This window comes from Ovis canadensis, chromosome 22 (assembly GCF_042477335.2).
Source record: "Ovis canadensis isolate MfBH-ARS-UI-01 breed Bighorn chromosome 22, ARS-UI_OviCan_v2, whole genome shotgun sequence".
NCBI classification, from domain to species: Eukaryota; Metazoa; Chordata; class Mammalia; order Artiodactyla; family Bovidae; genus Ovis; species Ovis canadensis.
Genome location: NC_091266.1, coordinates 37,524,739 through 37,545,832, shown reverse-complemented (window position 1 = coordinate 37,545,832; position 21,094 = coordinate 37,524,739). Strand labels below are relative to the sequence as shown.

At 51.2% G+C, this 21,094-nt stretch overlaps 1 long non-coding RNA gene across 2 annotated transcripts; it reads right to left on the bottom strand.

The window, feature by feature from the left end:
- Positions 1–251: 251 nt before the first annotated feature.
- Positions 252–20,760, bottom strand: LOC138427437 (uncharacterized). 2 transcript variants are annotated; one of them, XR_011252004.1, is made up of 4 exons: positions 20,641–20,760; positions 12,783–12,869; positions 4,563–4,711; positions 252–3,205 (listed from the first exon to the last, which is right to left on the bottom strand). It is a non-coding gene; the product is annotated as an uncharacterized lncRNA (long non-coding RNA). The 2 variants fall into 2 exon arrangements; XR_011252005.1 differs by lacking the exon at positions 12,783–12,869 and having other exon boundaries at positions 2,843–3,205.
- Between the last annotated feature and the right edge of the window lie 334 nt (positions 20,761–21,094).

The following is a 21,094-nucleotide window of genomic DNA, read 5'->3' as shown; positions in this document are numbered from 1 at the left end:
CATTTTAATGGCATATTCTGAAGGCTAATAACATAAAAGGCCAAGTCTAGAGAACCACAGTTCTGCTTTCAGAGCCCAACCAACTGCTGTCTGTCATATGCGCGCGCGCGTGTGTATGCGTTCTCACTCAAGTGCCCCTAGTGTGCTAAGTGAACACCTGCATCTATTTGTGTCTGTATAGGTTAATTCCACCTCACTTTTATATAATGCCCTATATAATTAACAAAATATACTACATTCAACAGTCTACCTGAGCAACATAACAATTTGTATAATGTAGGCAGGGTTGAGTTACTACTCCCATTTTACAGATACAAGAAAACTAAGGCTCAAAGAGGTCTGATGGGCCATCCAAGATCACCAGCTATGAAATGATAAAGTGAGAGTTAGAAGCACGGTCTTGTTACACTTATCCAGAGCTCTTTTCTTGACGTTGTTCTCAACTCTGGCTACATTGAAATCCCCTGGGGACCTTTTAAAATCCATCAGCGCCTGGGTCCTACCCCTGGAGATTCCAGTTGTTCAGAAGGTGGTCCTTGCAGTATGTTTTTACATTTTAACATGCAGGCTGGTTAAGAACCACTGCCTCCAGGCCTGGGGGAATCAGGCAGGAGCTGTGCAGAGGGGTGTCCCAGGTGTCTGACTAGGCTGATATTGCCTCCATGTGAACGTGGATTCCAGTCTCTTTCCTCCTCAGTACGTATCACAGTATCAACTCCCCTGAAAGACTTACTTCCCAGGACTGTCAGAGCCGTTATTCCTTCTGTATCACCCCAACTCCCCCCCTCTTCCAGACTGTGAAGACCTAAAAAGGATGCCCAGCTCATCATGATGAATGAAGAGGCTACCGGCCATGTGCTCATGGTTGTAGCCACCCAGTTAGGGGCAGACAGTGTGGTCTCACCAATAGAGAGGAGAACCAGCTTTATCTGGCCTGTCAGCCAGGGGAAGACCAGAGACATGAAGGGCAGCTGCCTTAGTGATGTAGGGAGGGATGAAAAGGGGAAGGACAGAAAGACAGAAAGAGGGAAAGAGATAACAGCAGGCCCCTTGGAAGGCTGTATGGACCAGCTAAGGGCTAGAACCCGGCAATGCTCACCTCACTTCACCCTTGGAGGGAAAGGTAGGCTAGCAGTTAGGAGCACAGACTCAGTAGTCACCTACCTGGGCTTGAATGCTGGTTTCTGGTTACTAGTAGTGTGACTCTGGGCAAGTACTTAACATCCCTGTGCCTTGGTTTCCTTATCTCTAAAACGGTGATGATAATACTAGCACCTGCCTCATCAAGCCTCTGGGAGTGTTCAGTGAGGCTGTCAAGTCCCCGATAGAGCATGAGTGCTGGGTAGGGTTCAACCGCTGTTCCTCTGCATCATCTGATGCTCCTCCTGAGCATCATCTGAACTCTCCCTCCTCAAAATTCTTCCTCAATATTCCTTCTCAGTCTTTGCTAGCGGTGTTCCTCTGCCCTCCCTCTGAGTCACTGGTTCCCTCCATTTTAGAATCACCTGAGGGACTTTTGGGCTTCCCAGGTGGCGCTGGTCTTAAAGAACCTGCCTGCCAATGCATGAGACCAATAGACCCAGGTTCGATCCCTGGATTGGGAAGATCCCCTGGAGGAGGGCATGGCCACCCCCTCCAGTATCCTTGCCTGGAGAGTCTCATGGACAGAGGAGCTTGGTGGATTACAGTCCATAGCGTAGCAAAGAGTCCGATAGGACTGAAGCAACTTATTACGCATGCACGAAGAACTTTTACAGCTCATTCCCAGAGTTTCAGATCTAGTTGTTCTGGGGTGGGGCCCAGACACTGGTGCTTTTCAAATTCCCTGGCTCATCAAAATGTGCTGCCAAGGTTGAAAACCACACACTCCTCTAAGTGTTGATACTCCCCAAGACTATTCTTGGCCCTCTTCTCTTCTCATGTCTTTCCCAAGTAGCTGACCTCCTTCCCATGGCCGTAATCCATATACTGGTGACTCTCCAATCCATATACCCTGACAAGGCTTCTCTCTTGAATTCCACACACCCGTTTCCAACTCCCTACCAGACATCTTCATTCCCAAATGTATGGAGATAAAATTATTCTCAATAGCCTTGTAACTTCCAGGGTATCTTTGCTGAGATGTACTCTGGATCCCCCAAGTGGGTACATATCCCAATCAGACCTCAGTATTTTGCCTTTGCCCCAAACCCCTTCCACTCCTTCTGTTCCCCACCTCCATCAGTCCCAATCATTTACCCAAGGATGTCATCCAGGATTCCTCTCCCCCATCATATCCTACCTCCAACCAGTGGACACAGTCCTGTCCATGCCCTTATAAGGCTCACCTGCACAGCTGTAGGAGCCTCCTTACTGACCTCCCAGCCTCCATTGTTTCTGGCTACATTCCCCTCTCCGTTCTCTTCATCTTCTTCAGAGCTAGTTTTCTGAAATGCAAATCATTCCACTGCTAATGCCCTCCCCTATAAAAGCACAACTGCCCACAGCCCTTTACTATCTGTCCCCTTCCCCCGGCCTCCCCCAGAGTGACCTCTCCACCCCAACCCTCTGTACAGCTGGTCTCCAAATGAGCCATGCTGTTTGATGCCTCAAGGCTTTTGTATATGCCATTCCCCTTGCCTTATGGGCCCTTCCTTCCCTTCCCCCTTCTATTCTGCCCACATTTACAAATTAGCTGAAGCACCAGCTCCTCTAGGAAGAGTTACCTGCACCAGGTAACATAGGTTAGGTTCGACTGCTTTGTTTTTTATCCTCAATGCAGCCTGTAGTTGTCTCTGTTGTCCCTCACTCTTGTTTTACTTCCTTATTTTCATGCCTGCCCACTGGATTGTGACCATATGGATGGGATGGACTATATCTTATTTGTCTTTGAGAAGTGGGATGAGGAGGGAGGAGACCAGACTCTTAAGTTCAAGTTCCCTTGGCTTGAAACACTTGTTTAAGACTGCTTTGGCTTATGGCTCTGGATTTTGAAGGGTAGCTTCCTTCCTCCGGGAGCCAAGCAAAGAGGCTAGATTTGAGCAAAGAGATCCAAATAACCCACTGGCCAGACACTGGTCCTAGGTTCTTCCTCTGGTTCTGCCTTTCCAGGCCCCAGAACTGGCAGCTCTGACTGTCTCGCCTTCAGGGCCCAGCTGAGGTGAGCAGAGTCTTCGTTCCCTTCTTCCAACTGAGATCAGGCTGGGAATGCATCCAAAGAAATCTTCTGGGAGAAACCAAAAATAAATAAATAAATGAAGCAAAGATGTGGCTCCATAAACACTTAGTGACACAGAAATGGACAGAATGCAGATGTCTGATTCTAATTTGTCATCCCCTCCTTAAGGAGCACATCCCAGAGTTGCCTTCAGGACACTGTCACCCTTGCCTGAGACAGAGCATTCAAAAGCCCCTCCTCTCACCACTCTCACCTAGCAAAGGGGCTAAGCAGGAATTCCAGTCCCACTTGTCTGCTAGATGGGCAGCTGAAAAGGTGCAAAATTTAACAGCCAGGGAAATTAAAGCCAACCCTCAACCTCCACAGAAGTGAAAGATCAAGACCATCAATGGTCTAGAGCAATAGGAAAGGTCAGGGCCCAGAGAATAACCCACAGAACAACCACAGTGTTTGCTTCATTCGTGGCTGAATGCGCCATGTCTGACCCTTGATCACTAATACTTCTAGAGCCTGTGGCATATGTCAGCACTGTGCCAAGCACTAGATTAGCCTGAGTAACCCTTACAACACTATGAAGAAGGGACTATTAGTACTGCTGTTACAGATGAGGAAACTGAGTCTGAGAGGCTAAGTGACTTTTCTAAGGTCACAAAGCCGGTAAGTGCCTAAGCTAGAACCCAAATTCAGTCTGACTCTAAAAACCCAGGCTCATAATTTATATGATATACTGCTTTATATATGTGGCATTATCCAGTATTTGCTAATAGTAATAATAATAGCTAACATTTATTTAACAATGTGCCAAAATACTGTGTTAAGCACTTTATACACATTATTTTGTTCACGAGATAGGTACTATAATTCGTCTCATTTTATAGATAAGGACACTGAAGCTTAGAGAAGTTAAGAGCATTGTTCACAGCCTCAAAGCTAGTAGGTGAAAGAACTGGAATACAAACCTAGGGGATGGATAAAGGAACCACCAGCACAGACAACCCCCTAACTAGCACTACCACCATCCTAGAGAACGTCCACGAAGGCAAGAGAAGGCCTTTCCAGGAGCTCTGACAAGGTGGCTGACACCTTGATAAAGACTGCCTGTGGACTTTTATTATTATTATTTTTTACCTTTTGGCCACACCCTGTGGCAAGTGGGATCTTAGTTCCCCCAACCAAGGATTGAACCCGCATCCCCTGCATTAGAAGGCAGAAGACTGTTAACCACCGGACCACTGGGGAAGTCCCCTGTCTGTGGACTTTTAACACACGTCCTGCAAAGGCAGCACTAGGCTGAATAGCCAAGTGCACGGCACAGGGTACTCAGAAGCAGCCCTAGAAGGTTGGGCAGGTTCTCCTTTTCCCCAGGCCTCTCTAGAGTATCCTCTCACCAGTTGGATGTACTCACAATAATCTGGCACTTGGAACCTGATTGGGTTTGGGGCCCCCAGTATCCAGAAGACCTCCAGGACTCTCTCCTAAGAAGGCAGTTTTCAGCTCTCCTTGCTGGATGCTTCAGTTCCTGATGGGAATCCTCACAGACAGCCTTCCTGTTACCTAAGGAAAGAGAGAGAGAAGGGACACAGCCAAGTCCTGGCCTCCCCTCCCCATCTCATCACCTTCCCAAAGCCTTGCAGGGCACCCCCACCACCTCCAATCCCACAGAGTTTCTCACCTTCAGGCAAAGGCAGATGATGGCAGAACTGGGGAACAGAACTTTACTGAGCCCCAGGAGGACTGTACATCCCTGTCTTTAGTATTTAGGGAAGGTGAGTCCCAGAGGAGAAGGAAGGAGAGACTTGGGAGAGGAAGGGTGAGATGCTCAGAGATGCAGAGATACAGATGGAGACTGACACCAGGAGGGGTTTCAGAGAGAGATAGAAGAGGAGGGCGCCAGGGAGGGAAAGAGACTGAGGAGGGTGGGAGAGAGGCAGAGAAAAGGGGGAGGGAGGAGAGAGACAGAAAGAGCCAGTTGCTTTATTCATGGCTGGTGATATTATAGACTGAGTGAAAATCACATTATCGTAATGGGAAAGTTAGAGTTGCTGAGATGATGCCCTGAAGCCTCAGCGCTGATTGGGGTGTGATTGCTATCTGTATTTATATGTAGAAAGCAAAGTTCACTGCCAGTTCAAGATGGTGGCGGCTGCTTTATGCAACATAATTCTTCAGTAGGGAGACGCCCCGAGCAAGCGGAGCCAGCCGTGCCGGGAGTGGGAGCCCAAGCCTGAACCGGAGCTGACGCCTGAGCGAGCGCTGGAGCAGGCGGTGGAGCCCGGGGTGGAGCCACGCGGAGCTCAGCCTGCGGAGGAGGGAGGACCCCAAAAGGAGTGGAAGCCCGGGCAGGATCAGCGTGTGGTCCCAGAACGGGGTCTGATGGAAGGTGGGAGGAGAGCGGGGCGCGAGAGCCTGGGATGCGGGCCAGGAGTCGCTCCCACATCCTCTATCCGCCAGGTCAGCCCAGAGCTAGGCCCGCCATGGAGGGAGGGCTGGGCTAGACCTTCAGAGGCTGGAAACCTTGAACGGGCTCTCCAATGGACCCCACCCCACCTCCATTGTATAATTCAGTGCGAAACCTGATGATAAATGTCTGGAGTTTTAATTTTTCCCGTGATGACTGCTTTAAGCGCCTTTTTGCCATCTCACATTTCTTGAAATTTTTAATTATTTTAAATTTCTTTCATGGTTCCCGGCTGTGCAGACCTGTGGTCTGCCGCTTCCTACTGAGCAGCCCATCTCTCCTGATCGATGAAGGGGTGTGACCTCTGACACCCCCAGTGCAGAGCGGGTTGGAGGGGGGCGGGGCAGAAGGTGAGCCCAGACTCCAAGCCCTGCCCTGCTCTGTGAGGCATCAGTGACAATCAGCAAGAGAGAAAAGGGCTGTCTTTGCAGCCTAAGCAGTCTATTAAGCTTAGACCACCATTTGCTGCTGTTGTTTAGTTGCTAAGTCGAGTCTGAATCCTTTGCGGACCCCTTGGAGGCTCCTCTGTCCTTGGCATTTCCTTTTACTTCAGGCCTGTTCCCCTCAGGGCTTCCTGGGGGACTGTTGCAGGTCCTAGAATTGCCAGAGAAAATGCTGGGTGCTCCGTCAAACTCGAATTCAAATACACAACAAATTTAGCAAAGTGTACCCATGCTTTCTTGGGTATTTATGCTTAAAAAAAACCACTATTGTTTATTTGAAATTCAAATTTAATCAGATTCACCACATAATAGCTGTGTGGCTTTTAACTTCCTAGACCTTCAATTTCTTTTATCTGAGTACTAAGAGAAAGTAATACATTCCTCAGAGGATGATTGAGATATAGTATGTAAAATACTCAATCCCATATCTGGCACAAAATAAATGCTCAATAAATAACTACAAAATACTTACCCCCTTACATAACCTCTAAGGCACCCTTTAGTCCCTCCCCATTTCTATCCTAGGCTTCTTGGAAGTCAAATGAAAGGCTTGTATCAGGATTCCTACTCTGGAAGCTGCTGGCTGAATGGGGGATCCCAGGGGTAGATCTGATCCTACTTTGGTCCCCCCAGGGGCCTTACCATATAGGATCCACTGAGTTCTGGAAGGCTGATTACCAAGGTGGAGCAGGAGCAAAGAGCAAGTCCTAACCCCAGACCCAAATCAAGCCTCACACATTCCCAACTACCTCCTCTAAGCTTCGAGAACAAAAAAGTCTACCCTTCTTTAGGCCCCCAAGTTTGCCTGTCTCCCAGAAAGACGGAGGATGGAGCAGGGTGGTGATATGATACTGGACAGGAAGGGGGGGCCCTACCTTCCTATGAGACCATAGAATGGGCTGTTTGAGCAATCAGTCTGCCCATCAGGGTATCATCCCATCCCCCTCCATCCTCTGGCAGAGGCCCATGTCCAGGACACACCAGCTTGAAATGAGTCCCTCAGAGTCTCTGTGTTTTTTCTCCCTCGACCTCTCTCATGTCTCAGCTCTACTTCAGCTCAGAACTGACTTGGTAAAGGGAAGAGGCAGTGTGCAAAGAGTCCCACTGATGCAGCCTGGATTCCAATCCCACCTGTATAATCTTGAACCTCTCTCTCGTAGAAAGATGAGACTTGTTTCCTTCCCTCAATAAAGGTGTTCCTGACTCTGAAAAGAAAAAAAAAAGAGTGGTTCCCAGTAACCCTCATTTCCAGGAAATCTGGTGGCGGTTGGACTCCAACCTTTGTCTCTGAAGGAGACTAGTTATTCAGGAGACAATTCATGGACCAATAGTAGCATATCTCCTTCCTTTTAAGTGGTCACAGACTCAAGACTGCAGTACCAGGCAGATGATATAAATGTGAAGCAACCAGTGGAGGGCAATAGGGAGTGGTGGGATCTGTGGCTCAAAGGCACCTTTCCTAAAGGCATTCAATTTCATGTTTCAAATACTGTGCTCAGCAAATCCAAGGAAGTCTGATTTTGATCTATTGCATAACTCCCTAGTTTCTTGATCTTTCTGGTGACACTCTTATCCCTAGCCATAGGGTCACAAAGTTTTGACACAAGAGTAGAGAGACAACACATACAGAGACACACTAAGCTACAAAGATACATGGAGCCATCTGTGTAAACACCATCATCAGGCCCAAAGGAGCAGAGCATAGGACACTCACGGAGGAGCTGCTCATCCTCAGCTTGCTTTCCTGCCCACCTCTTGCCAATCTCCCACCCTCTGCCTTCTCCTTGTTTTGCCCACTGGGACCCAAGTCTGTTGCTCACCCCCATTGCACCCACTTCCCTCTCTCCCTGATGGTGATACACTGTAAAGCCCAAAGGGTGTAAATGGAAATGGTGGGGGAGTGCACCACACAGTTGACCCCTATGATAGAGCCATCACACATGCATGCAGGGCCCCTGGAACATCCCTCTTGCTTTTGATCCTCACAGCAAGCCTGTATCGGGGCCAAGGATTGACAAGCAGTGTCCACATACTCCTTGGCCTTGATATCAGGATGATGAATTACAGTCCCAGTGGTTTAGGTCCCTGCTTGTTATAAACTCCATCAGTATACATGGTGGCTCTCTCCCAAAGACCACTCAGCAGCTCTAAGCCTTCCTAGATCCCTCCGCTGGGGACTCAGCCATAAAGCAGAGGCTCCAGGCACTCAGGCCATTAACCCTGGAAGGGTTCTGAGAGGAGATGCCAAATCAGGGACTTTTTCACACTCCTCTGGTCCATTACATTGGCCATCGGTGTCAGAACCTAGGCAACCTCTTCCTGGGCTCAGTTATCTCAGCAAAACAGACTATTGATCCATTGTAATAAAGAAAATAAATTAAAATCAAGTGCTCCTTCAGAGATTCTTGAGAACTGATTTTCAGATGATTCACTGGAGGGAATTGTTTGTGCTCCTGTCTCCTTCCCTTTCAGGATTATAAATAACATTGATCATCACCAACATCAAAGCTGGGATGTCACATCTTTGGGAACAATTACCCAAATCACAGAAGAGGCAGGAGAGGACTCACTGAATAAGCTTTTGTCATCTTAGAGGTGCGGGGGCGGTGGGGAGGGGGAGTCCAAAGAGATGACCTCTGTCCTGTCTTAGAGGATGAAAGTGAGATATCTCCCAGGGCAGGAAGCTTGGCTGGCAGTTCATTTATTCAGTTTCCTCTGAGGTTCCTATTTTACATCCCTCTGGGCTTGTGTCTAAGGAGCTATGTTGAGATTTGCACATATGTCCCTGATCCCTAGAATGACCCAGCAAGAGGAACTGAGGTTTGGCAGAGGACATTCTGCTTGTGGTAGAGGGAAGAGAGATGAGGCACCTGCCCCAGAAACCATGCGCCCTCCCCCCCTTATCAAGGAATAAAGCAGAAAATCAAGCAGTACCCCTGGGACAGCGAAAGGGGCTAATCTGCTCAGAAGCTGGAGGCCGGATAAAATGACCCTTGCCTGAAATGGATGTCAGAGGACTGTCTCTGAGGAAATGTCATTCTACTCTCCTTGGAGGGCACTAGATGTAGCTGGTAATCCACCCCACTCCCCCCACTCCTGACCTCTCTCTCTACACACACACACACACACACACACACACACATATAAATCTTAATTGTGTCCAGGACTTTTTACAGTGCTAATTAATCATATTTAGGGCTGTTTCCAGCTGTTGCTGAGGGAAAGAAGGTCCCACACGCCTGTGACTTAGGGTAAATCCAATCAGATGGAGGAATTCTTTGATTCCAAAGAAGCAGAGCATGGGAAAGACCCCTCTAATCCCAGGGCCTCTCAGACCCTGCCTGCCATCTCCTCTCCCCCACATCTGTCCTTGGAAGCTGATCTGGGCTGGGGAAGGGGAGGGGCTGGGGGCTGGAGGGGAGGGACCAAGGAGATGGGTGAGGGCCACCCCCTTGAGATGGGTTGACTGGAATTAGGACCTAGGCCCAGTGCCTCGCTGACTTGGAGCTTCTGCCCTGTACTTAGGCCATTTAGTGGGCTCAGGGCGACCACAAGTTACTACAGGAGACCGGGCCTGGACTAGCCAGACTAGTGGTGGGCAGCGCTGACCTAATTACAGCTCTGTGTAGCCAGCGTGGTTTGAAAAAGGGCTTCACCCAGGCCTTCTGCTTTCCTATGCCTTCTCCCCAAGCCTCAGAGGCATCTCTGTCAGCTCCCTTAGGCTCTCATATGTCTCTCCATTTCTGGGTGTGTTTCTGTCTCTTCTTAGGGCTGCATGCCATGATTTCAATGTCTTTCCCTGATGCCTGTTTCTTTTTTTGGCCATGATCTCTGAACTCCTAGCCCACTACCTCAGATCTTCACAGAGATGCACTTGAAGATAGACATCTTAAGGGGAGAGGGTCAGAACCTGGCTGCTGCTAATACCTCTTCTTTGGTTTATGCTGGTAGCCCATCAGGTACACATGTGGAGCCAATATGGATGGAATGAGAGATAGGGAAGGTGGGATGGAGGGAGAAAAGCTGCTGCTGAGTAGTGGGTAGACAGCAAGGGACTGCCCCACCCCTTAGAGACCCAGATGGGAGAGGAAGCCTTCCCCAGGGTGGAAAGTGAGGGTGCAAGGCTATAAGAAGGCCAGACAGAGACAAAGAAGTGGTGACCCTATTCTCCCTGCTATGATGACCCCACCTCTACATACCCCCTTGTTGAGGCTTTCTGGGTCCTGGCCTAACTGGGCCTAAATAATTGAGAAGCCCATTACAGCCTCGCTGTTTCCTCACTGTCAAGTGTAAACGCTGCACTGGTCGGTGGGGAAATGGGGCTAATTTGAATTGATAATAGGAAACGCAGGGAAAAGTCATCTATAGTGAGTGAGGAGAGAGCGATCCCCGAGCAGATGCTAAATCTTGTATAATGAAAGAATCTGCCGATGTCAATTATGTACGAGCGTCTTTGCAGTGGTTGGAGGCGGTGGGCGGGCGAGAGAACGGAGGGCTGGGTGCATCCCATAAACCCAAACACCCATCAAAGGCTCATACATATGGAGCGGCGGAGATTACGGCATAAATTTGAATGTTATGAATGTGCATGAGGGACAGGCAGGAAGCCTACCTCATAAGAGGGAAGGAAAGGGACTGATTTTCAGTGCGTGTGTACAAGGGAGCTTTTGTCCTTTGGATCCCTCAGCTGGGTCTCTTCTGTCTTAGCTGTGTCCCCTCTAAACCCAGTTATGTCCCAGTTATGAGAAAAAATGTCAGAGTCTAGGGGTGATGGGGCAGGGTAAGGTCTGCTATTCTTTGAAGGCTTTGGGTCTAGCTGCCCTTGACCCATTCAGAGTGTTGCCAGGATGGGATCTAGAGACTGATGCGGCCAGAGACCCAGAAGGCTATTTTGAAATATCTGTGATGTGAACATAGCTTCCCCTCCTGCCTAACGGAAGATACAGGAGAGACAGCGATGCTCACCATGGAATGGGTGGGGTGATCCTGGAAGACAGCCTTGAGGAAGAGGTCACAAGCTGCGCTACAAAGGGGGCCAACAGCTTAGAATGACAACATCAAGGACACATCTTCCTGTTCCTGGGTACAAATCCACAGCACAGATAGAAGTGTGTGCTTGTGAGTGCACATACACGCGTGTGTGCGCACACACGTGCACACACACACACATACAGGTGGTAACAGGGCCCGGACCCCTCCATCGGTTCCCAACCTGCAGTTGCTCCCTGAGCAGACTCTGTGATTTGTGGTACAGGCCACCCAGGGACTTTAATCTTCACCGTGACAAATGCAATAAAAGGAACAATTTGGAGATCAGAGCTAAGGAAGACACATTTACAAACCCTTCCCCAAAGGTTGGATGGGGCTGTCACCATGTGATTTGTGCTGGAGATGAAGCAGGGAGGGGGTAGAGGGGGAGGCAGAGAGCTAGAGAAGGCGGACTGGGGAAGAGGAAGCCTCACCACCTCCTCCTCACCCTCTTTGCTGGATCCCAGTGGGGTGGGCTAAGGCGGCCTGTGCATGGTGGGAGGAGGCCTGGACCACAGGCAGCCACTCCACCCCCCCCACCCCATCACGACCAGGGACCACAACTCAATTACCAGGAACACAGGCCAGAACCACGAGCTTCAGAGATTCATCTCAGCAGCTCAGGGGCTCTATCCAGGGGAGGGATTGGCGGGGTGGCAGCGGGGAGAGAAGGTAGGAGAAGAGAGAAAGGAGGAGAGGCAGAGGCAGAGTGGGCAAGACATTTTAACAGAAAGACAGTGACATGTCAAGCTGCAGAGGGAGCCCCAAAGAAGCCTCAGTCTGGAAGAGGAATGAGAAGGCAGATTTCCCAACCAGGGCTCCTTGCTCAGCCAGACCCGGAAGGATCTAAACCCAGAGCAGCAGTGGGGTGGGTCGGGCAGGGGGCACCCACCCACCCATTTGATCTGGGAACAAATCTATGGGAAGGTAGATCAGCCTGGGGTTCCACTGGATAAGTTTATCTGGGGTCTGAGAACGAAGCTGGTAGATGGCCAAGCAGGACTGAAGACACTGGTACAGTCTGGGAACTAGGGTCTCCCTTTCTTCTCTGAGCTTCTCCTTCCCTGTCTGAACAACAGGTCTAGGCTAGGAGATCTGTAAGGTGCCAGCTGCCTTATATCATGGGCACTCTGAGCCCCAGGTTTCTTAGAACCAACAACAGGAGACTGAGTGAGAGAGAAAAGTGCCATCCTGCCACTCCCCCACTTTGCCTCTCTGTTGCTGTACTGGTTTACAAACATACGCGCTCTTTTCTGTTGGATCCCAGCTCCGCTCCCCAGAGTTCAGGTCTTCAATTCTCTCAGGCACCCATACCCCAGAATATGGGTTCTAAAGAAACTCTTTGGCCCTCTTTCTTCTTGAAAAACCTGGTCAGTCTTACCTTCCTTTTGGATAAGACCATCCTCAAACCAAGGCCATTTTGTCTCTAGCTCCTACCCCATGCTCAAGTGGCCCCTTAGGAGATGTTCTCTCTGCCTCAGGGTGTAACTTTGAGGCCTCTGGGCTCCTTCTAGTTCCCTCACTTTAAGCTCCCAGCAACTGAGATGTTAGTTTCCTTGATCAGTGCCCTCCCCACCCATCTGTGCTCTGTCCCCTGCCCCCAACTTCCAATCAGTCTGAGAAATGCTATGCTGGCAGGAGGGAGAGGGTTTCTACCCTGGGAGGCTTTGGTTTTTTATCTAACTCAAGGTCATACCTCAGATTTCTTCCACCTAGCTGCTGCCCTTGTGCATCTCCAGGTTGACTTGGTCCTCATACCCAGGTAAGTGGGCCTGGTGACTACCTAAATGTGGGTAGCAAAAAAGAGAATTTAGGAGTGTGTGGGCCTGACCCTCATTCAAATTTCCCTAGGGAAGACTGACACTCAGACTGGAACATCTGGTCATGGCCCAGCAGGCTCAGTCAGAGAAGTTCCCTCACATAGAGTGGGCCTCTTCAGGGTGGTGACTCAGGGCTGGATCTTGGTCTCCAAGGGAGGTAGGGAATTGGGGGAGGTTGAGGAGGTGGAGGAATGAACAAAGATATATTTTCTAAGCTCTAGACAAGGAGGAGAGGATTCCCTGCTTAGGAATGAATAGAGGGGCTTATGGCGACCAAATCAAAAACAGGCTGACATCCCCAAATCTCTTTCCAGCAGAGGGTCATAGACTGGAACTGTAGAAACTCCATCCGAGTAAGTCCCTTGGAATAGGGTCCACAATGGACAGGAGACACAAAGGGAACTGAACTGCTGATTGCTGGTTGGGGCAATTCCCATGGTCCTCTGCTGCCTCCCTCTGGGAGAGGGCAAGAGGACCAGCCCTGTCCTCCTCCCAACCCCTCCTCCTGGCTCCTCTCCACTGAACCCCATCCCCACCCAGGTCCCTGATTTCTCCCCAGGTCCTCAGACACTGTCCTCACCCCTGACCTCCATCTCCCAGACTCCCCAACCCTCACTCCACAGAAGGGATGAGAGAAAAAGGGGACTAATAGGTGAACAAAAAGGGACTCTCAGGAATCTCTTCCATTCCCTGACTCCCCTCTTCAGAGGAAGAAAGGACTTTGACTTGGTTCACTTATTCACATCCCCCGTGGGCTGCAATGGGAAAGGAGGTCAGAGGAGCAGGTCTGAGAATTGGCCCATACCCCAGGACATCTTCTTTTCCCTGGAGTCTTACTTTACCCAGAGACCAATCCTTCTCTGAGGCCAAAACCAAGGCCAGGCCCAGGCGAGAGGGAGTCCCCATTAACTGATGGTTCATTATCTTTCAATGCCCCTCCCACTGCTTGTGGGTTGATCCCAGCTGGGCAACCCTGACCCCCAGCTCTGCTTACCTCCCACCAGGTTTAGTCCAGTCCTGAGGCAGCTGAGCCCCGAAAGGGTGGTGGGGAGGGGAAGACCAAAGCAGGATCAGCAATGGCCACAGGGTCACATGGGCTCTAAGGAGGCACTTCCCCCCTAAAACCCCTCAGATTTATCCAGCAGACCAGAGATTGATGAGAAAATAACAAAACAGTTGAGGAGAAGGTCATTTTGGGTCTCTCTTCTCCTTCATGTTCATACCCATTTGGCTTATGATTTACGACTGTCCACTTACCCAAGGCATCCTTATACTCACACACACACGCACACACATGCACACACAGAGCTGAGCTATGTCTAGCCTCCATACTTCATGATAAATCATGGGGTAGAGACTAGTGCAAAAGGTTTGAGGGGGAGGGCACATCAGGAGGCTGGGATAGCAGAGGGAGCAGAGTTGGCATGCACAGTGTGGGGTACTTTTGGGGGAAGCAGTGAGGGGAGAACACATGGGGGGGCTGGAGGGTATCAGGCAATGGAGAGAGACAAGAAGTAGACCGTCAGCCAGAGGCCGAGTAGTGGTTGCCTCTAAAGGGAGGCTTCAGGCCATTCTGCTTGAGCAGAATCCCATGGTGATCAAAGGCCTAGGCGCTGGTAGACCAGCATACCCTGTCCTCAGTGAGAGGTGGGCTGGCTCAGGCCTCCTAAGGCCTTCCCAGAAGGAAGACAGTGGCCAGGAATACTCTGAAAGTGTTAGTTGCTCAGCTGTATCTGACTCTTTGGGACCCCATGGGCTGTAGCCTGCCAGCCTCCTCTGTCCATGGAATTCTCCAGGCAAGAATACTGGAGTGGGTTGCCCTGTCCTTCTCCAGGAGATCTTCCCAACCCAGGGATCGAACTCACATTGCAGGCAGATTCTTTGCTGTCTGAACCATCAGGATTTTTCTTCCCTTCTGATGTTAAGAGGATGGGCAGGTGAGAGTTGGGTGGCAGAGCTAGCTCCTTTCCCCCTCCCTCCCAGAAGGCTAGATTCATCCACTCTCTCCAAAATCAGTCATCCCCTGATGAGATCCACTCTCCCATACAGAGCTTCCCAACGACCTCCCAAAGGGAAAACCAAACCAAACAGGTCCTCTCTAACTTGCTTGCAATCCTAAACTGAACCAGCTCAGGGTAGGAAGAGGCAAAGAGGCGACTGTGTCTTTCCTTGCCTGCGCCTAGTCTTATGACCTCTTGCCCTTTAGTGGAGTGTAAGGTCAACAGGGTTGGGAGGGTGGCCATTTTGACCTTGAGAGGCCTGCCCCTGTCTTTATCCATGCCCTGCCAGCATCCAGTGCCCTTTGGAGGTTTGTAGTCACATAAATTGCAGAGTCCCATGCCGGGCTTGGAGCCTGCAACTATAAATAGGCACGAGGTAAACAAGGTGGCAGATGCAGGGGCTTGGGACTAGACAGAAAATCTGCCCCTCTTTGCCTGGGCTGGAGCCAAGGCACATCCGTGGAAAGGGATATCTTCCCTCCCCTCTTCTCTCTCCTCCCTGCCTGCTGGCTCCTAGCTTCCTGTGCTCTGGGCTTCTAGTATTTTCCCTCTGGGGATTATCTTCTAAGGCGGTTTTCTGCTGCAAAGCTTCCCAGGTCACCTGTCCTGTTTCTTCCGAGTCAAGACGGGAGGGGCTGGTGGTGTATCCGTTACTTATAGTGCCCCCCACCCCCCACCCCGCTTCTCTCCGGTTGCTTCACTTTGCCTGCAGCCTCTGCACGGTCTTGAAGCGGTACTACTGCTGCCAATCACCAGGCTCTGCCACTAGGGGCGCTCTGATCCCTTCTCTATCCTAATAGCTCTTGCGTGCCTGCGTGCTAAGTCCCTTCAGTCTTGTCCGAATCCTTGCGACCCTATGCGCTGCAGCCCGCCACGCTCCTCTGTCCATGGGATTCTCCAGGCAAGAATACTGGAGTGGGTTGCCATTCCCTTCTCCAGGGGATCTTTCTGACTCGGGATCAAACCCGCGTCTCCTGTGTATCATGCGTTGGCCGGCGGGTTCTTTACCATGATGCTGTAACAACATTTTTCAACTAGGAAACTTCATAGTTTCAGAGAGACTATGTAACTCCAGAGAAACAAACTAACCCCTTACCCTCCAAAGTACAAAACATAAAAGAGTGCACAGATTCCTGTCATTTGAGTTAATAGCTTCCAGGTTACTTGGATCTCTGGGCTGTACCAGCTGAATTCTAAGCAGAGAATCGGCTTGAGACAAATTTAGGGGCATTGCTTTCTGAATCTATCCCTGCTTCCCCTCTGCCCAAACCTGGTCCACTTTCCTGCTCTGTACTTGTCCTGGCTCCAACAGGTTCTCAGCCCCCGAAGAGTTTTCTGAGCAATTTCAGACCACTGGCCCCACAATTATCTTTCTTTACCCCTTTTGTAAGTCTCAGTCTTTAACTGTGAACTTCCTTCTTTCATCCCAAGTTGGGCTCTCCAAACATATTCATTCACCAGCTTAGAATCAGAAATTGTAGCTGAAAAGGACACCCCCATTTTTTTAACCAATGAGAGATCTGAATTCCAGAGGGTTTAGGTGATTCTCATCATAGTCGTATAGCTAACATTGGCTTTGTTGCTAAGACTGGAAACGCACTTTTGTGAAGCCTGGCTTCTCCAACCAGACCTCCTCCTTCCTGATCCTAATGGCTTCTTTTGCCCCCTGGAAACAGGCTTTCTATCTTTCAAAGGTCCATTCTCCTTTGAGCCCGGTCTCCAGCTGCCTTCTCACATAGGGAGAAGGAATGGACAGGCTCTGAATCACAATGAATGGCTGAGTCTTACATGGCTGTTTCTAGTAACTTCTTCCCTCCCTCCCCCCTATGTCACTGGGTCCTCTCTGATGGCTTACTGAGCAAATGATCGTGGAAGAATGACTTCTCAGAATCCCATTTGGATAAGGCATGCAGGACTGAGAGGCATCCTTCCTGCCGTGGGAGGTTACTTCCCTGGTTGCTCTTTCATTTTCCTTATGCATGTCAGTTCCCTAATTTGGAAGGCAGGGTGAGACCAAGTCCTGCTCCATGAATGACGTCCCCTGTGCCCTGGGCATGCAGTGCTCAAGTGAGCACAGGTACATGCACACACACACACTTATATTCTCATCACCAACCTATTCAAGGGTTTCTAGACTAGGAGTAAGACCAGAATCTCAGGACACAGAATCTTTTGTCAAATGAATCACAAGGAAGGGAAGACAAAACCAGGATCAGACCTGAGGGGTGGAGACATGAGCTCGTGTGGTTCTCTGAGAGCAGAGGTGAGGAGGAGGTATAAGCAATGCTGGCTTCCTGATAGCTGGGAAGGGTGTCTGACTCAAGGCTGTCAGAGTGAATGTAATCCACAGGAGAGAGGAAAGACGCTAATAGAAGTCAGACAGGAAGTGGTTACCCCAGAGTACTCCCATCCTAGAGCTGGACTGGAGCTCCCAGATGCCATGTGGAAGTGTCTAGGATGTGTGTGGGGCAGCTGGAGGGATGGCCATGATCTATCCAGCACCTGTCCTACTCCTGCAGGCTGATGATGTAATAGTAGAACAATGTGGCTGCGGAGAAGAAGGGGGGCTTTGGAATCTGGGGGAGGACTGGTCCAGTTCTCAGAGATGTGGCTGGGATAAGGCAGCTGTCGTCTCTGCTCTGAGCCCAGAAGGATCCCCTGGCCCTTCGGTGATCATTCAGCCTGGTTATATTCACCTTAATACCAGTCCTTCAATCATGGGTTGGCTCATGAGATCTTCTTTCAAGAAACAAAAATGATTTGGGCTACAGCTGTCAACCACACAGACTCTAATCAGAGATCCGACCAGGCACAGAAAAGACCCTGCTCATGACTGAAACAGAGGCCTTCCTATAGGGACCGGGGCATTCAAACACTGGAAGATTCCTTATTCTAGGCCCCCAAGCATCTGCTCCCTCCTTCCCACAACCACATCTCACCTCCCTTGTCGTCTGATGCCCACCCCCCTACCCCCACTGGCTTATCTACCTTCAATTTAGGTCTCCCACAAAGGGTTTCTCACTCAGGCCCTCTTCATGCCTTGCAGCTGGTCTCTCTGGAAGGCCTCACCTTGCTCCTTGATGATCTATCACCCTAGCCCTCCGAAGGATTTCATCAGATTCCCTGCAAACATTTTGGATGTGAACTTGCCTATAGATTTGGTGACTACAGTTATCTAAAATCATCCCAGAAGCTCTGCTGACCAGCCCAGGAGAGAGAGACTGGAGAGCTGGTAGGACTCTCTATCCCCCAGCTTGACCCGCTTCCCTTCTGCTTCTTCATCCATCACCTTCTCAGGTGATTGGATGATCAGAGAAGTGATCTCAGTACCCACTTCCACATCTTTCCCCTTCCTTGTCCCTAACCTGAAACCCCAGGTTGTCATTCTCCAAACTGTCCTTGAAATCAGTAGCCATGTCTAACATACTCATGTACCCCAAACACAATACCTCCCAATTTAAGGGTTCAATAAATATTTACTGAATCAGTCCTCAAACTTCTTGAGTATATTTCCTTCTTTTCTCAGTACATGGTCCTGTCAACAATCAAACACTTTTAAAATTCCCAAGGCAGCTTTTGAGGAGCTGTTCAGAGGCATTAACCTCTTTTAGTCTCAGATGCTGAAGAGGAAATGTGCGGATGTCCAGGTCTGGGACCCAGAGCTGAGCACATGGCCTGTCTGCCTCCCCTGAGCCTCCAAGGCCCCAGGCGGGATTGTCTCGCCTCACTCATCCTTGCCGCCAAGGCCTCCTCGGCTGTATTTATATACACTAAAGCCTCTGCCCGAATAAAACATCCATGTAAAATCCAATTTCCTCAGAATCTCTTTTGGAGCCTGGGCCTGAGATGGAGTAGGTAACCCCGGCCGTAACTGCCTGAACCACTCCTGCTGGCTGCAAAGGTGAGGCCCATTTTTCAATTATCTATCTGCTTTGACAGCAGCGGTCCAACCACCGAGCTAGGGAAGGGGGAGGGGGAGTGGGAGGCAGAGCTGGGGAGAAGGGAGAAAGAGGGCAAGGGCACTGTTGGGAAGAAAGGGAGAAACCTAGAGACAGGCGCGCGGGAGAGACCCTGCACGTGGCACCCAGTAGGTGCTCAAGAATTATTTGGAAAACGAGTGTCTGGAAGAGTGAACTGGGAGGGTGGGGGAGAGGCGAGGAGAGAGACAGTGGGTGGAGAGAGGGAGAGAAGACGAGGGAGGGGGAGGGGTGGGGGGGAGGGGAGGCGAGCGTGGATGGAGCCAACAAGAGGCTCCTGTGTCAATCCGTGGAAACGGGAGGCAGAGTGATGCGGTCACAGCTCCTGCCATCAATATCCTCTAATATAAATGTCAGTGATGCTATTTTCCGCGCAGTCATTTCGCACACTGCTGATTACATTAACGTATAATGGAGGGGCGCCGGCTCCACTGCTTTCTCCCCTAACCCTCCCCCCGGTGATGTGTCAATAGCCGCCTCCATGAACAAGTCAATTTTCTGCAGGCTTGGCAGCGGAATAAATCTGCCCGGCTATGGGGAGAGCTGGAGATATTTATATACCCGGCTCTTGCCTCCCGTGTGCGCGCGCGTGTGCGCGGCGGGCGCGGGCTCGGGCGCGGGCTTGCGGCGGGCAAGCGGTTGGGGAGGGTGGGGGGCGCGCCGCCGAACTGAATGATTTCCAGCCCGGACTCAATAAGAGGAGAATTTAGAGCGGTCCCTGAGCTGGGCTCCCAGAAACAGCCTTACACGTTTATTTTCCTTAGCTGAACAGGAAAGGCGAGAATTATATGTGGATTTATAGGGCAGGCGCAGCTCAACCCAAATGCTCCCGCTCCGGGGGGCAGGGAGCGTGGGGGCGGGAGGGAGGCGGCGGGCAGGGGGCGGACCGCTGGGACCCCGGCTCGAGCCTGTGCGGGTAGGGGCCCACCCCCCTCGCTAGTCGCGTTAATTACATTTGTTCTTGTCCTTCGTGAGGGCGAGACTTCGGCGCAGCCCGCGTTGGGGTTTGAGTGGGGGGGAAGGCACAGGCCAGGACCGCCTGGAGATGGGGGGGGGGGCGGACAGGAATGGGGACGAGGAGAGAACGGGAAGGGGGTGGGGGGCTGTCAGCTTCAGCTCAGAAGCGGATCAATAGTACGAGATCTAATGGGCTAACTGCCAAGCGGGCGCACCCAGGCGCTGCCCCGCGGGGGCGGGAGGGGGCGGGCGAAGGACGAGAGAAAGGAAGGCGGGTAGGTAGGAGAGGGAGTGAGGACGGGAGGGGGAAGGGCAGGAAGAGTGGGCGAGATGGGGGGAGAAGGAAGAGAGATAAAATCGAGAAAGGGACAGAGGGAGAGCGGAAGTGAGGGGGGACAGGACAGTCTTCGCGGGGGCGTCTTTTCAACATCCTTCCCCCGCTCGTCTCTGGGAACAAGGAACCTGTCCCGGAGCGGCCAGACCCCCGCTGCCCCCAGCCTCAACTCTGCCACTGAGCCGCCAGGGGGCGGCGCGACCCTGTGCTGTCCCCGCAGATCTCCGCGCCACCTCGCCGGGGCTCAAGTGACCCGCGCCTTCGACCCACGGTCCCCGCGCAGTGCCCTCTATCCGTTCCCGGAGGCCTCCCTGCGAGGCCGGGTTGGGAGTAGGGCAGCTCGGCCCCTCCCGGGGCCCCGAACAGAAGCAACTTTCTGATTTTTACAGTGCCCAGCATGGCACGGGGAAGTGCCTCGGGGGCTGGATCACCGGACCAGGGGCTAACCAGGGTTCCCCAAAGATACCCAAGGCTGCAGCTGACACGGCTTCGGAGTCGGTGTAGGATTTTTGGGCCTTCGCAACCCAACGGCGCAGCGCAGGCGAGTCTCTGGGACAGTCCCCGCGCGAAGGGTCCTTCTATGTGTGCTGTGCGGCGCTAACGAGGCCAGCCAAGGTCGCCGGGATCAATGCCCAGTTTTAACTCTTTCAGTTCCTGGCCACTGTTTGGCCCCTAATCTTCCGGCTATAGGCGAATCCTTTTCTTAGCTCCTGCCTGTCCCTTCCCAAACTGAGAAAATAAAATACAGCCCCACACCCCTACTGGCAAATTCTGACACCCAGTAGAGGGGAGCTGGTTCAATGGTTCTAAACCTGGGGGCGTATCTGAGTTACTTGAGGGAGCTTTTCAACATAAACGTGTGGATCCACATGCACTCATATTGTAAGGGGTGTGGACGGGCCTGCAGGGGTTCCTGGAAA